Here is a 14,895-nt window from a genome sequence, read left to right as displayed (position 1 = left end):
CAGCCAACCACTGCAGACGCACCGGACCCCCCTTTAGCAGGGAGGTAATGGGAGCTGCTACCTGTCCAAAGCCCCGGATAAACCTCCGGTAGTAATTGGCAAAACCCAAGAACCACTGCACTTCCTTCACCGTGGTGGGAGTCTGCCAATTACGCACGGCAGAAACGCGGTCAATCTCCATCTCCACCCCTGACACGGACAACCGATGTCCCAGGAAGGAGATGGACTCCTGGAAGAACAGACATTTCTCTGCCTTCGCATACAGGTCATGCTCTAACAGTCTACCAAGCACTCGACGCACCAGGGACACATGCTCGGCTCGTGTAGCGGAGTATATTAGAATGTCATCAATATACACCACTACACCCTGACCATGCAAGTCCCGGAAAATCTTGTCCACAAATGATTGGAAGACTGAAGGAGCATTCATTAAACCGTATGGCATGACGAGGTACTCATAGTGACCTGAGGTGGTACTGAATGCTGTCTTCCATTCATCTCCCTCCCTAATGCGCACCAGGTTGTACGCGCTCCTGAGATCCAATTTTGTGAAGAATCGCGCCCCGTGTAATGACTCCGTCATACTAGCAATCAGAGGGAGAGGATAGCTGTATTTGATTGTGATCTGATTGAGACCACGGTAATCAATACACGGGCGTAAACCCCCATCCTTCTTCTTCACAAAAAAGAAACTCGAGGACGCAGGGGAAGTGGACGGCCGTATGTATCCCTGTCTCAGAGATTTGGTGACGTATGTCTCCATAGCCGCCGTCTCCTCCTGAGACAGAGGATACACATGACTACGCAGAAGCGCAGCGCCTACTTGGAGGTCTATCGCACAATCCCCCTGGCGATGAGGTGGTAATTGAGTCGCTTTCTTTTTACAGAAGGCGAGTGCCAAATCGGCATACTCAGGTGGAATGTGCATGGTGGGAACTTGGTTTGGGCTTTCCACCATCGTTGCCCCTACGGAAACGCCTACACACCGCCCGAAACACTGATCAGACCATCCCTTGAGAGCCCTCTGTTGCCATGAAATGTTGGGGTCATTAGATGTTAACCAGGGAAGCCCCAACACCACGGGAAACGCAGGAGAATCAATCAAATACAAACGTAGTATCTCCTCATGGCCCTCCTGCATTTTCATCCTGAGCGGCGCTGTGACTTCCCTAATCAATCCTGACCCCAAAGGGCGGCTATCTAGGGCATGGATGGGGAAGGGCACATCAACAGGTACAATAGGAATCCCTAACTTATAGGTGAATTGGCGATCGATAAAATTCCCAGCTGCGCCTGAATCTACTAGCGCCTTATGCTGGGAGTGAGGAGAAACCTGGGGAAACACAACTTCAATACACATATGAGCAACAGAGAGCTCTGGGTGAGTTGGGTGCCTACTCACCTGGAATGACTCATCAGTGCGCTGCCTACCGCCTCGATTCCTAGGAGACCCTCCCCAGCACCGACCAGCAGTGTGTCCTCTGCGGCCACAGTTGGTGCAGGGGACGGCCTCCCTCCTGGTCTCTCTCCTGGTCTCCCTAGCACCAGCACCTCCGAGCTCCATAGGGGTCAGAGCGGAAGTGCTGGGGGATGGAATGGACGGCCCTGAATCCGGACGTCCGCGGGTAGCCAACAGGGTATCCAGGCGAATGGACATGTCCACCAGTTGGTCGAAGCTGAGGTTGGTGTCCCTGCAGACCAATTCCCGACGCACGTCCTCCCTCAGGCTACATCTGTAGTGGTCGATGAGGGCCCTCTCATTCCATCCCGCGTTGGCAGCCAGCGTCCGGAAGTCCAGCGCGAACTCCTGTGCGCTCCTCCTCCCCTGTCTAAGGTGGAATAGACGCTCACCCGCCGCTTTACCCTCTGGTGGATGATCAAATACTGCCCTGAAGCGGAGGGTGAACTCTGCATAGTTGACAGTAACAGCGTCTATTCCCCCCCACTCGGCATTGGCCCACTCCAGCGCCTTGCCGGACAGACAGGAGATGAGGGCGGACACGCTCTCGTATCCCGAGGGCACCGGGTGGATGGTTGCTAGGTAGAGTTCAACCTGGAGCAGGAAACCCTGACACCTGGCCGCTGTGCCATCATAAGCCCTCGGGAGCGAGAGCCAAATCCCACTGGACCCCGGAGGTGAAGCGATGGGCATCGCCGATGGTGGTGGTATCGTTGGAGGAGGCGTAGGCAGACCCCCTCTTTCCCATCGCTCAATAGTGCTCACCACCCGTTCCATGGCGGTGCCGAGAGCCTGGATCATGGCCGCTTGGTGTTCGACGCGTTCCTCCATTGATCCAGCTGGCACCGCCGCTCCTGCTGACTCCATGAATGGTGTGTGATTCTGTCAGGGCGACGTGTATGCGGTGAGCGAAGTCAAGCGCACGACACCGAGCTACTGGCAGACAAACTTTACTAGCACAGTAATCAAAATACAAACAAAACCTCCAAACAGGGAGGAAACAAAATACGCATACACCCGAACACTGCCGACCTCACGGAAAACAATCACACACAATAACCAATGAGAGACAGGGGGTTATAAAGGGAATACAATATAACATAATGGGAAACAGGTTAAAACAATCAGGACAAACTAGACAAACACCGAAACATAGATCGGTGGCAGCTAGTACTCCGGGGACGACGAACGCCAAAGCCTGCCCGAGCAAGGAGGAGGGGCAGCCTCGGCTGATTCCGTGACAGTGTGAGTACTTCTGAAGGCGCTGCATGTTGTGCCCAATAGAAATGAAGGGTAAATAATGTGTTTAATTCTGGAGTCATTTTTATTGTAAATAAGAGTAGAATATGTTTCTGAGCACTTCGACAATAATGTGGATGCTACCATGATTATGGATAATCATGAATGAATTGTGATTAATGATGAGTGAGAAAGTTACAGATGCACAAATGTCATGCCCCCCCCCCCAAAAAAAATGCTACCCTCCCATGTTATTGGTAATGGTGAGAGGTTAGCATGTTTTGGGGGGCATGAACAAACTGCAAATGCATCGAACAAGTTTGTAGAGTCACAAGCTTGATGTAGTCATTGCGTGCTAGGAATATGGGACCAAATATTAAACTTTTGACTAAATGTAATACACTATAAGTGAATTTGTCCAAATACTTATGACACCTTCAAATGGGGGACTACACATATAAAGTGCATTCATTTCTAAACTGTAAAACAGATACTGTACAGTATGTATGAAAATACCCTCAAATAAAAGTTGACTTTCTCTACTGTTGCCTCATATAAAACATTTGATCTCAAATCTAAAATATTGGAGTACAGAGCCAAATTAAAAGTTGTCGCTTCACTGTCCAAATAAATACATAGGGGAGTGTATATGTAGAGGCTTATAGAGACACTGGGGCCTATTCCCAGCTGTATTCTCCTCAAAGCTTTCCTACTACATCCAGCTGTAAATACATAGGGGAGTGTATATGTAGAGGCTTATAGAGACACTGGGGCCTATTCCCAGCTGTATTCTCCTCAAAGCTTTCCTACTACATCCAGCTGTGAATGGTGAAGCAGTGAGGGGAGTTACTTTTTACTTTAACACATTGGCTAAACTAACACTAGGCCCTAAATCAAGACACCCTTGAACAATGTCTTATGAAGAGGATCCCTTATCTGAATTGAGACTGCCAACATGTCTACCTGCAAAATACATCTTTTTTTTCTTCAGCTCTACAATAGTTATTTTCCTGCTTTATCAATTTTTTCTGCAATCCATCAAAACTTAGAGTGCCTTATCTATACTACAGTATATTGTATAAACACACCTGACAATTAGGTGGCCTAGCCAGGAGAGCAATTCTAGTGTGTCTAGGTGCTACTGTAAATTATTCAATTCTAAGCACAGCATCATAGAATATTTGTGTTAGTTATGATTTATGAAAAACATGAACTACAGTATCTAATGAATGCCTTGGCTCACAACTTATTCACTTGTGCCTCATCCAAGACTTACTTCTTCCCGTGACTAATTGTGTGTGTGTGTGTGTCTGTGACGTGTCGGAGGGAGTGTGCTGGTCTGGGTATCTCTATGTTAGGCAGCAGACATGGCCGCCACATTGCTTGGCTGGATGAGGAGGGTTTTTAGGGATAGGAGGAGGCGGGGGAGGAGGGGGAAGAGGGGTAGTGCGTTCATAGAGAGCTTAATTAATAACCACTGTCCCATTTCTCCATGACCCCAGCCAGTCACACATACTCTTCCTGCAACCCCAGACAGCCAGATGCTCATTAGCAAATATTGATGGTTCTGTACTTTACAACGTGGAGATCAGAGAGAGGGTGAAGGCTGGGACTAGACTGGATTTACACAGGGAAAATCCACAGGGAGGAATAAGGTAAGGACGAATGATAACTCAAACATGCATCACGTATAGCGAGCGGTGAAAAAATGACTTGTCATAACTGGTGAGAGGGATAGGTTGACTCGTTGTGTGGGCTGACAAACTGGCCTGGAGGCCCTCATTGGGATCTTCATGTGGGCTGCCGTTTAATCTCTGGGGAAATTAGCCCTGAGTAATTCATTAAAGCTATGTCAGGTGAGATTTATAAAACCAATAGTTCACATCAGGGGTTGGAACTGAAATTATTTTCCAATCGTTTTGTTCTAAACAGAACCATTAATTATTTTGTTCCATTCCACTGTTCTAACCAGAAAAAGAAAGTTCTGAACTGTTTCGAACCCCAAAAAAAGTACCAGTTTATATTGTTCCTTTCTGTTCAGGAAGCAGGTGCAGTTAGTGAGTTTAATATTAACAAACATAGAACGATACAAAACAAGAGAAACGTCAGACAAGAAAACATATGCAATACTGCCTGAGGGGTGAATCCAATGAAGTGGTCCTCTGTAGCTCAGCTGGTAGAGCACGGCGCTTGTAACGCCAAGGTAGTGGGTTCGATCCCCGGGACCACCCATACACAAAAAAATAAAAAATGTATGCACGCATGACTGTAAGTCGCTTTGGATAAAAGCATCTGCTAAATGGCATATTATTATTATTATTAAATAAAGGGGGAGTAATCAGGGAAGTGATGAAGTCCAGATGTGTCTGATGATGAGGCACAGGAGTGCGTAATGAAGGTTGCCAGGTGTGCGTAATGAAGGGTTGCCAGGACCGGTGGTTAGTAGACCGGCTACGTTGAGCGTTGGAGAGGGGGAGCAGATGAGACAGTACCAACCCCCCCGATGCGCGGCTCCAGCCGCAGGACGATTCCTGCCAGGAGGACAGCCCCGAGGGCGAGGAGCGGGCCGGTCCGGACGGCAAAGGTGGAATTCTCGGATGATATTGGGATCTAGAATGTCGTCCACCGGAACCCAGCACCGCTCCTCTGAACCGTACCCCTCCCAGTCCACCAGGTACTGACGGCATAGGCGAGACTCCCCTCGATGTCCAAGGGAGGCGGAGGGGTGTCGGCATCAGCCAGAGGACCAGGAACCACCGGCCCGGTAGTTAGTGGGGAGCTTTAATCGGTGTGTTTCCTCCGGAGGACTTTGAATGGCCCCACAAACCGGGGACTCAGTTTCCGGCAGGGCAGGCGAAGCGGGAGGTTCCTGGTGGAGAGCCAGACGGGATCACAAGGATGGAACACTGGAGCCTCACTGCGGTGGTGGGCCACCTGCTTCTTCTGGCGGCGGACAGCGCGTTGGAGCCTGACATGACCAGCGTTCCAAACCTCCTCTGTGCGCCAGAACCACTCGTCCACCGCAGGAGCTTCAGTCTGGCTCTGGGTACACGGAGCCAGGGCCGGCTTGTACCCCAGGACGCATTGGAAGGGAGACAGCCCAGTAGAGGAGTGACAAAGTTAATTCTGGGCGTATTCAGCCCAAGGAAGGAATCGGCCCACTCCCCCTGCTGGTCCTGGCAGTGACTCCTCTGGAACCTCCCTAGCTCCTGGTTCATCCTCTCCACCTGCCCGTTAGATTGAGGCCAGTACCCGGAAGTGAGGCTGACCGTGACCCCCAGCTTCTCCATGAAAGCCTTCCATACACGTGATGTGAATTGGGAGCCACGATCGGAGACCATATCCTCCAGAAGGCCATAGTGCCGGAAGACCTGCTGGAACAGTGCCTCAGCGACCTGGAGAGCGGTAGGGAGACCAGAGAGAGGGATGAAACTGCATGATTTTGAGAATCTATCCACAACCACCAAAATGGTGGTGAAATCATCAGAGGAGGGGAGATCAGTGATGAAATCAATGGACAGATGAGACCAGGGCCGCTGAGGCACGGGAAGGGGAAGGAGTTTTCCTGCTGGAGCGTGCCGGGGAGATTTAGATTGAGTACATACTGAACATGAGTTGACATAGTGTGCAACATCCTGCGGCAAAGTGGGCCACCAGTATTTCTCAGAAAGGGATTGAATGTTGTGGGTGATACCTGGGTGTCCAGCGGCGAGGGATGTGTGTGCCCAGGTCAGCAACCAATCTCTGACCCCCGTGGGAACGTAGATGCTCTCCGGAGGGCAGATGGCAGGAGCAGGTTCCCTCTCCAGAGCCTGGCGGATGTCCACAGCTACGTCCCAAAACATGGGGCCAACAATACAGGAGGACCGATTGATGGGCTGGTGGACACTCTCAGGGCCTTCCACCGATGTGGAACCACAGGGTGCTGGAAAGCAGGTCCTCCGACATCCTGGTCTCCAGGCGGTAATCCTCCTCTCTGACCAGGAGATGGTGGGATTATGGAGTTGGAGCCACGGGAGGCCTATGATGACTTTGTGCACGGGTGCGGAGGTGATGAGGAAGGAAATGCTTTCCTGGTGCTTGGGTCCCACGGTGAGGGTCAGTGGAGCTGTGACGTGCGTAATAGTAACGGATCCCAATGGTCGCATATCCAACACTTGGACTGGAAACGGAGAGGAGAGCGGGTATGAGGTGATGTGCAGGGAGGAGGCTAGGGCCTGGTCACGCCTAACCCAGGAGACAGATGATCACAGGGCCATCCCTCTGCTCTCGTGGATTCCGGGTTGGCACCTACCTCCATGGGTTCAGGCTCTGACTCAGAACGGTCAACGAAAGTCTGGACCTCTTCACGCAATCCTATTCTGAATACGGTGCAGAGCGCCGGCTCATTCCATCCGCTCGATGCTGCCACTGTCGAAAGGTGAGCGCGTACTCCGCCATGGTCTGGCCAACCTGCCGTAGTTGGAGTAGGCGCTCACACGCCTCTCTGCCCTCCGGTGGATGGTCGAAGACCCCCCTGACCAGAGCCATGAACCCCTCATAGGAACCCAGCTCCTCCTCTCCCAGACGGCCGTAGCCCACTCCAACGCCCGTCCGGTCAGCAGGGAAATAACCGTGGCAACCTTGGACCTCTCCGTGGTGGGGGCTCCCATCTGATGAGTAAAATAGAGGGAGCACCGGAGTAGGAAGCCACGGCATTTGGAGGGAGACCCGTCATATTTGTCTGAGAGGGACAAACGGGCATCGCTGACCTGAGCGGACTGTTGGATGGGCTGGGGTGCTGGCTCGCTGGCCAACTTGTGGTAGAGAATCCTCCGCTTGTTGGAGGTGACGCCCCTTGGGAAATGTCGAGACGTTGAAGAACGCAGAGGATCTCATCCATAGCCGTCCCCAGTTGTGCCAGCTGGTCGTGGTGTTGGCGAAGTAGGTGTCCCTGTTCGCTGACCATCTGGGAAATGTCCTGATTAACTGCTGCCTCCATTTGGTGAGTATTCTGTAACGTCAACACAGGGAGTAGGTGCAGTTAGTGAGTTTAATATTAACGAACATAGAACGATACAAAACAAGAGAAACATCAGACAAGGAAACAACCAATACTGCCTGAGAGGTGAATACAATGGAGTGCTAAATAAAGGGGGAGTAATCAGGGAAGTGATGAAATCCAGGTGTGTCTGATGATGAGGCACAGGAGTGCATAATGAATGTTGCCAGGTATGCATAATGATGGGTTGCCAGTGGTGGTTAGTAGACCAGCGACGTCGATCACCGGAGAGGGGGAGCGGGAGTAGACATGACAATAAGGCCCACATAATTATACCTCTGGAGGAGCGGCTTATATGGAGGAACTTTTAATGTCTTTGAACTTCCGAGAGTTGGCTTAACGTTGGAACTAGCTACTGTAGCTAACAAGCTTGTGTGTGCAGTGCGGCACCAGAATTAAAATAAAACACATCTTACGTTTTTGTAGTTATCAATTTAATGTGAAACGTGATAACTATAGTATCCTTAACTAACATTGAAAAAGTTAATCAATTCTTCTCTAATTAAAAATCTCTCTCCCTAATTTCTGAATCACGCTTAACCTCTGTAGGGTGTAGTGGAGCAGGTCGAGAGCTTAAAGTTCCTCGGTGTCCACATTACTAAGGGATTATCATGGTCTACACACACCAACACAGTCGTGAAGGGGGCACGACAGCACCTCTTCCCCCTCAGGAGGCTGAAAATATTTGGCATGGGCCCTCAGATCCTCAAATAGTTCTACATCTGCACCATTGAGAGCATCTTGACTGGCTGCATCACCGCTTGGTATGGCAACTGCTTGGCATCTGGCCGCAAGGCGCTACAGAGGGTAATGCGTACAGCCCAGTACATCACTAGGGCCGAGCACCCTGCCATCCAGGACCTCTATACAAGTCGGTGTCAGAAGAAGGACCTAAAAATGGTCAGACTCCAGCCACCCAAGTCATAGACTGTTCTCTCTGCTATCGCACGGCAAGCGGTACCGATGCACCATGTCTGGAACCAACAGGACCCTGAACAGCTTCTACCCCCAAGCCTTAAGAGCGCTAAATAGTTAGTTAAATAGTTAACCAATAGCTACCCGGACTATCTGCATTGACCTTTTTTGCACTAACTGTTTTGACTCATCACATACGCTGCTGTTACTGTTTATTATCTATCCTGTTGCCTAGTCACTTTATCCCTACCTACAGTGAGGGAAAAAAGTATTTGATCCCCTGCTGATTTTGCACGTTTGCCCACTGACAAAGACATGATCAGTCTATAATTTTAATGGTAGGTTTATTTAAACAGTGAGAGACAGAATAAATAAAAAAAAATCCAGAAAAACGAATGTCAAAAATGTTATAAATTGATTTGAATTGTAATGAGGGAAATAAGTATTTGACCCCCTCTCAATCAGAAAGATTTCTGGCTCCCAGGTGTCTTTTATACAGGTAACGAGCTGAGATTAGGAGCACACTCTTAAAGGGAGTGCTCCTAATCTCAGCTTGTTACCTGTATAAAAGACACCTGTCCACAGAAGTAATCAATCCATCAGATTCCAAACTCTCCACCATGCCATGACCAAATAGCTCTCCAAGGATGTCAGGGACAAGATTGTAGACCTACACAAGGCTGGAATGGGCTACAAGACCATCGCCAAGCAGCTTGGTGAGAAGGTGACAACAGTTGGTGCGATTATTCGCAAATGGAAGAAACACAAAAGAACTGTCAATCTCCCTCTGCCTGGGGCTCCATGCAAGATCTCACCTCGTGGAGTTGCAATGATCATGAGAACGGTGAGGAATCAGCCCAGAACTACACGGGAGGATCTTGTCAATGATCTTAAGGCAGCTGGGACCATAGTCACCAAGAAAACAATTGGTAACACACTACACCGTGAAGGACTGAAATCCTGCAGCGCCCGCAAGGTCCCCCTGCTCAAGAAAGCACATATACAGGCCTGTCTGAAGTTTGCCAATGAACATCTGAACTAGGTGAAAGTGTTGTGGTCAGATGAGACCAAAATCGAGCTCTTTGCCATCAACTCAACTCGCCGTGTTTGGAGGAGGAGGAATGCTGCCTATGACCCCAAGAACACCATCCCCACCGTCAAACATGGAGGTGGAAACATTATGCTTTGGGGGGGTTTTTCTGCTAAGTGGACAGGACAACTTCACCACATCTAAGGGACGATGGACGGGGCCATGTACCGTCAAATCTTGGGTGAGAACCTCCTTCCCTCAGCCAGGGCATTGAAAATGGGTCGTGGATGGGTATTCCAGCATGACAATGACCCAAAACACACGGCCAAGGCAACAAAGGAGTGGCTCAAGAAGAAGCACATTAAGGTCCTGGAGTGGCCTATTCAGTCTCCAGACCTTAATCCCATAGAAAATCGGTGGAGGGAGCTGAAGGTTCGAGTTGCCAAACGTCAGCCTCGAAACCTTAATGACTTGGAGAAGATCTGCAAAGAGGAGTGGGACAAAATCCCTCCTGAGATGTGTGCAAACCTGGTGGCCAACTACAAGAAACGTCTGACCTCTGTGATTGCCAACAAGGGTTTTGCCACCAAGTACTAAGTCATGTTTAGCATAGGGGTGAAATACTTAATTCCCTCATTAAAATGCAAATCAATTTATAACATTTTTGACATGCATTTTTCTGGATTTTGTTGTTGTTATTCTGTCTCTCACTGTTCAAATAAACCTACCATTAAAATTATAGACTGATCATGTCTTTGTCAGTGGGCAAACGTACAAAATCAGCAGGGGATCAAATACTTTTTTCCCTCACTGTATATGTACATACACTACATGACCAAAAGTATGTGGACACGTACTCGTCGAACATCTCATTCCAAAATCATGGGCATTAATATGGAGTTGGTCCCCCCTTTGCTGCAATAACAGCCTCCACTCTTCTGGGAAGGCTATCCACTAGATGTTGGAACATTGCTGCGGGTACTTATATAAATATAATATAATATGCCATTTAGCAGACGCTTTTATCCAAAGCGACTTACAGTCGTGTGTGCATAAATTTTTACGTATTGGTGGTCCCGGGGAACGAACCCACTACCCTGGCGTTACAAGCACCGTGCTCTACCAATTGAGCTACAGAGGACCACAATTGTGAGGTATCAAAATTCAAATCTTTACCAAGAGAGAAAAAAAGTGTCATGAATGAGAAGCCAAAAATGGAAATGACTTTGTGCAAGGTTGAGTGAATATAATTGATGCACTGATGAAACCTCGGATGTATAGCTTGTGATGTACATGTGACCTCTAACAGCTTTGAGTGAGCTACAGTAAGTTGTTGTGCCTTCACCTACTTGCTTCCATTCAGCCACAAGAATATTAGTGAGGTTGGGCACTGATGTTGGGCGATTAGGCCTGGCTCGCAGTCGGCGTTCAAATTCATCCCAAAGGTGTTCGATGGGGTTGAGGTCAGGGCTCTGTGCAGGCCAGTCAAGTTCTTCTACACCGATCTCGGCAAACCATTTCTGTATGGACCTCACTTTGTGCATGGGGGCATTGTCATGCTGAAAGAGGAAAAGGCCTTCCCCAAACTGTTGCCACAAAGTTGGAAGCACAGAATCGTCTAGAATGTCATTATATGCTGTAGCATTAAGATTTCCCTTCACTGGAACTAAGGGGCCTAGCCCGAACCATGCAAAACAGCCCCAGACCATTATTCCTCCTCCACCAAACTTTACCATTGGCACTATGCATTGGGGCAGGTAGCGTTCTCCTGGCATCCGCCAAACCCAGATTAGTCTGTCGGACTGCCAGATGGTGGAGCGTGATTCATTACTCCAGAGAACGCGTTTTCACTGCTCCAGAGTCCAATGGCGGCGAGCTTTACACAACTCCAGCCGACACTTTGCATCGAACGCGGTAATCTTAGGCTTGTGTATGGCTGCTTGGCCATGGAAACCCATTTCATGAAACTCCCGACGAACAGTTCTTGTGCTGACGTTGCTTCCAGAGACAGTTTGGAACTCGGTAGTGAGTGTTGCATTCGAGGACAGACAATTTTTACGCACTACGCACTTCAGCACTCAGTGGTCCGGTTCTGTGAGCTTGTGTGGCCTACCACTTCGCGGCTGAGCTGTTGTTGCTCTTAGACGTTTCCACTTCACAATAACAGCACTTAAAGTTGACAGGGGCAGTTCTAGCAGGGCAGATATTTTACAAACTGACTTGTTGGAAAGGTGTCATCCTATGACGGTGCCACGTTGAAAGTCACTGAGCTCTTCAGTGAGGCCATTCTAATGCCAGTGTTTGTCTATGGAGATTGTATGGCTGTGTACGATTTTATACACCTGTCAGCAAACGGTGCGGCTGAACTAGCCGAATCCACAGATTTGAAGGGGTGTCCACATACATTTACATTTAAGTCATTTAGCAGACACTATTATCCAGAGCGACTTACAAATTGGTGCATTCAACTTATAGCTAGTGGGACAACCACTCAATTTCTTTTTTTAAAATCTTTTTTTAAACTTTCATTTTTTAACTTTTTACATTTTATTTTATGGGGGCTGAGCGGGAACTGTGCTTCAGTAGAGGTAGGGGGGCTAGCAGGCCAGAGTTGGATGAACGTAGTGCCCTCGTTTGGGTGTAGGGTCTGATCAGAGCCTGGAGGTAAGGAGGTGCCGTTCCCCTCACAGCTCCATAGGCAAGCACCATGGTTATGTAGTAGATGCGAACTTCAACTGGAAGCCAGTGGAGTGTGCGGAGGAGCGAGGTGACATGAGAGAACTTGGGAAGGTTGAACACCAGACGGGCTGCAGCGTTCTGGATAAGTTGTAGGGGTTTATGGCACAGGCAGGGAGCCCAGCCAACAGCGAGTTGCAGTAATCCAGACGTGAGATGACAAGTGCCTGGATTAGGACCTGTGCCGCTTTCTGTGTAAGGTAGGGTCGTACTCTGCAAATGTTGTAGAGCATGAACCTGCAGGATCGGGTCACTGCTTTGATGTTAGCGGAGAACGACAGGGTGTTGTCCAGGGTCACGCCAAGGTTCTTTGCACTCTGGGAGGAGGACACAATGGAGTTGTCAACCATGATGGCGAGATCATGGAGCGGGCAGTCCTTCCCCGGGAGGAAGAGCAGCTCTGTCTTGCCGAGGTTCAGCTTGAGGTGGTGATCCGACATCCACACTGATATGTCTGCCAGACATGCAGAGATGCGATTCGCCACCTGGTTATCAGAAGGGGGAAAGGAGAAGGTTAATTGTGTGTCGTCTGCGTAGCAATGATAGGAGAGCCATGTGAGGATATGACAGAGCCAAGTGACTTGGTGTATAGAGAGAATAGGAGAGTGCCTAGAACTGAGCCCTGGGGGACACCAGTGGTGAGATCACGTGGTGCGGAGACAGATTCTCGCCACGCCACCGGGTAGGAGCGACCTGTCAGGTAGGACGCAATCCAAGAGTGAGCAGTGCCGGAGATGCCCAACTCGGAGAGGGTGGAGAGGAGGATCTGATGGTTCACAGTATCAAAGGCAGCAGATAGGTCTAGAAGGATAAGAGCAGAGGAGAGAGAGTTAGCTTTAGCAGTGCGGAGAGCCTCCGTGACACAGAGAAGAGCAGTCTCAGTTGAATGACCAGTCTTGAAACCTGACTGGTTTGGATCAAGAAGGTCATTCTGAGAGAGATAGCAGGAGAGTTGGCTAGAGACGGCATGCTCAAGAGTTTTGGAGAGAAAAAAAAGAAGGGATACTGGCCTGTAGTTGTTGACATCGGAGGGATCGAGTGTAGGTTTTTTGAGGAGGGGTGCAACTCTCGCTCTCTTGAAGACGGAAGGGACATAGCCAGCGGTCAAGGATGAGTTGATGAGCGAGGTGAGGTAAGGGAGAAGGTTTCCGGAAATGGTCTGGAGAAGAGAGGAGGGGATAGGGTCAAGTGGGCAGGTTGTTGGGCGGCCGGCCTTCACAAGTCGCAAGATTTCATCTGGAGAGAGAGGGGAGAAAGAAGTCAAAGCATAGGGTAGGGCAGTGTGAGCAGGACCAGCGGTGTCATTTTACTTAATAAATGAGGAACGGATGTCGTCAACCTTCTTTTCAAAATGGTTGACGAAGTCATCCACAGAGAGGGAGGAGGGAGGGGGAGGAGGAGGAGGATTCAGCAGGGAGGAGAAGGTGGCAAAGAGCTTTCTAGGGTTAGAGGCAGAGACTTGACATTTAGAGTGGTAGAAAGTGGCTTTAGCAGCAGAAACAGAGGAAGAAAATGTAGAGAGGAGGGAGTGAAAGGATGACAGGTCCGCAGGGAGTCTAGTTTTCCTGCATTTCCGCTCGGCTTCCCAGAGCCCTGTTCTGTGAGCTCGCAATGAGTCGTCAAGCCACGGAGCAGGAGGGGAGAACTGAGCCGGCTGGGAGGATAGGGGACATAGAGAGTCAAAAGATGCAGAAAGGGAGGAGAGGAGGATTGAGGAGGCAGAATCAGGAGATCGGAGGGAGAAGGATTTAGCAGAAGGAAGAGATGATAGGATGGAAGAGGAGAGAGTAGCGGGAGAAAGAGAGCGAAGGTTGCAACGGCACATTACCATCTGAGTAGGGGCAGAGTGAGTAGTGTTGGAGGAGAGCGAGAGAGAAAAGGATAAAAAGTAGTGGTCGGAGACATGGAGGGGAGTTGCAGTGAGATTAGTAGAAGAACAGCATCTAGTAAAGATGAGGTCAAGCGTATTGCATGCCTTGTGAGTAGGGGGGGACGGTGAGAGGGTGAGGTCAAAACAGGAGAGGAGTGGAAAGAAGGAGGCAGAGAGAAATGAGTCTAAGGCAGATGTAGGGAGGTTAAAGTCACCCAGAACTGTGAGGGGTGAGCCATCCTCAGTAAAGGAACTTATCAAGGCGTCAAGCTCATTGATGAACTCTCCAAGGGAATCTGGAAGGCGATAAATGATAAGGACGTTAAGCTTGAATGGGCTAGTGACTGTGACAGCATGGAATTCAAATGAGGAGATAGACAGATGGGTCAGGGGGAAAAGAGAGAATGTCCACTTGGGAGAGATGAGGATTCCTATGCCACCGCCGCGCTGACCAGATGCTCTCGGGGTATACGAGAACACATGATCAGACGAGGAAAGAGCAGTAGGAGTAGCAGTGCCCAGGGCACCGTATCCTATGACGCCATAGCTAACTAGCATGCTAGCTTCCAATAACACACGGTTTAGCACCAATACTCGGTTACAAC

The 14,895-nt window shown here is 49.5% G+C and overlaps 1 protein-coding gene across 2 annotated transcripts in view; it reads left to right on the top strand.

Moving 5' to 3' along the window:
* Positions 1 to 4,200: 4,200 nt before the first annotated feature.
* LOC121532254 (bile acid receptor-like) overlaps positions 4,201 to 14,895 on the top strand; it is a 37,557-nt gene continuing 26,862 nt past the window's right edge. For both annotated transcript variants that reach the window (XM_041838090.1, XM_041838085.1), the window contains exon 1: positions 4,201 to 4,353. The gene's annotated coding sequence lies outside the window, so the exon portion shown is untranslated. The remainder of the gene's footprint in view (positions 4,354 to 14,895) is intronic.

The sequence above is a fragment of the Coregonus clupeaformis genome, chromosome 19, assembly GCF_020615455.1.
Source record: "Coregonus clupeaformis isolate EN_2021a chromosome 19, ASM2061545v1, whole genome shotgun sequence".
Taxonomy (NCBI): domain Eukaryota; kingdom Metazoa; phylum Chordata; class Actinopteri; order Salmoniformes; family Salmonidae; genus Coregonus; species Coregonus clupeaformis.
The sequence above is the reverse complement of the archived record's forward strand: the minus strand, read 5'-3'. Positions and strand labels throughout refer to the sequence as shown.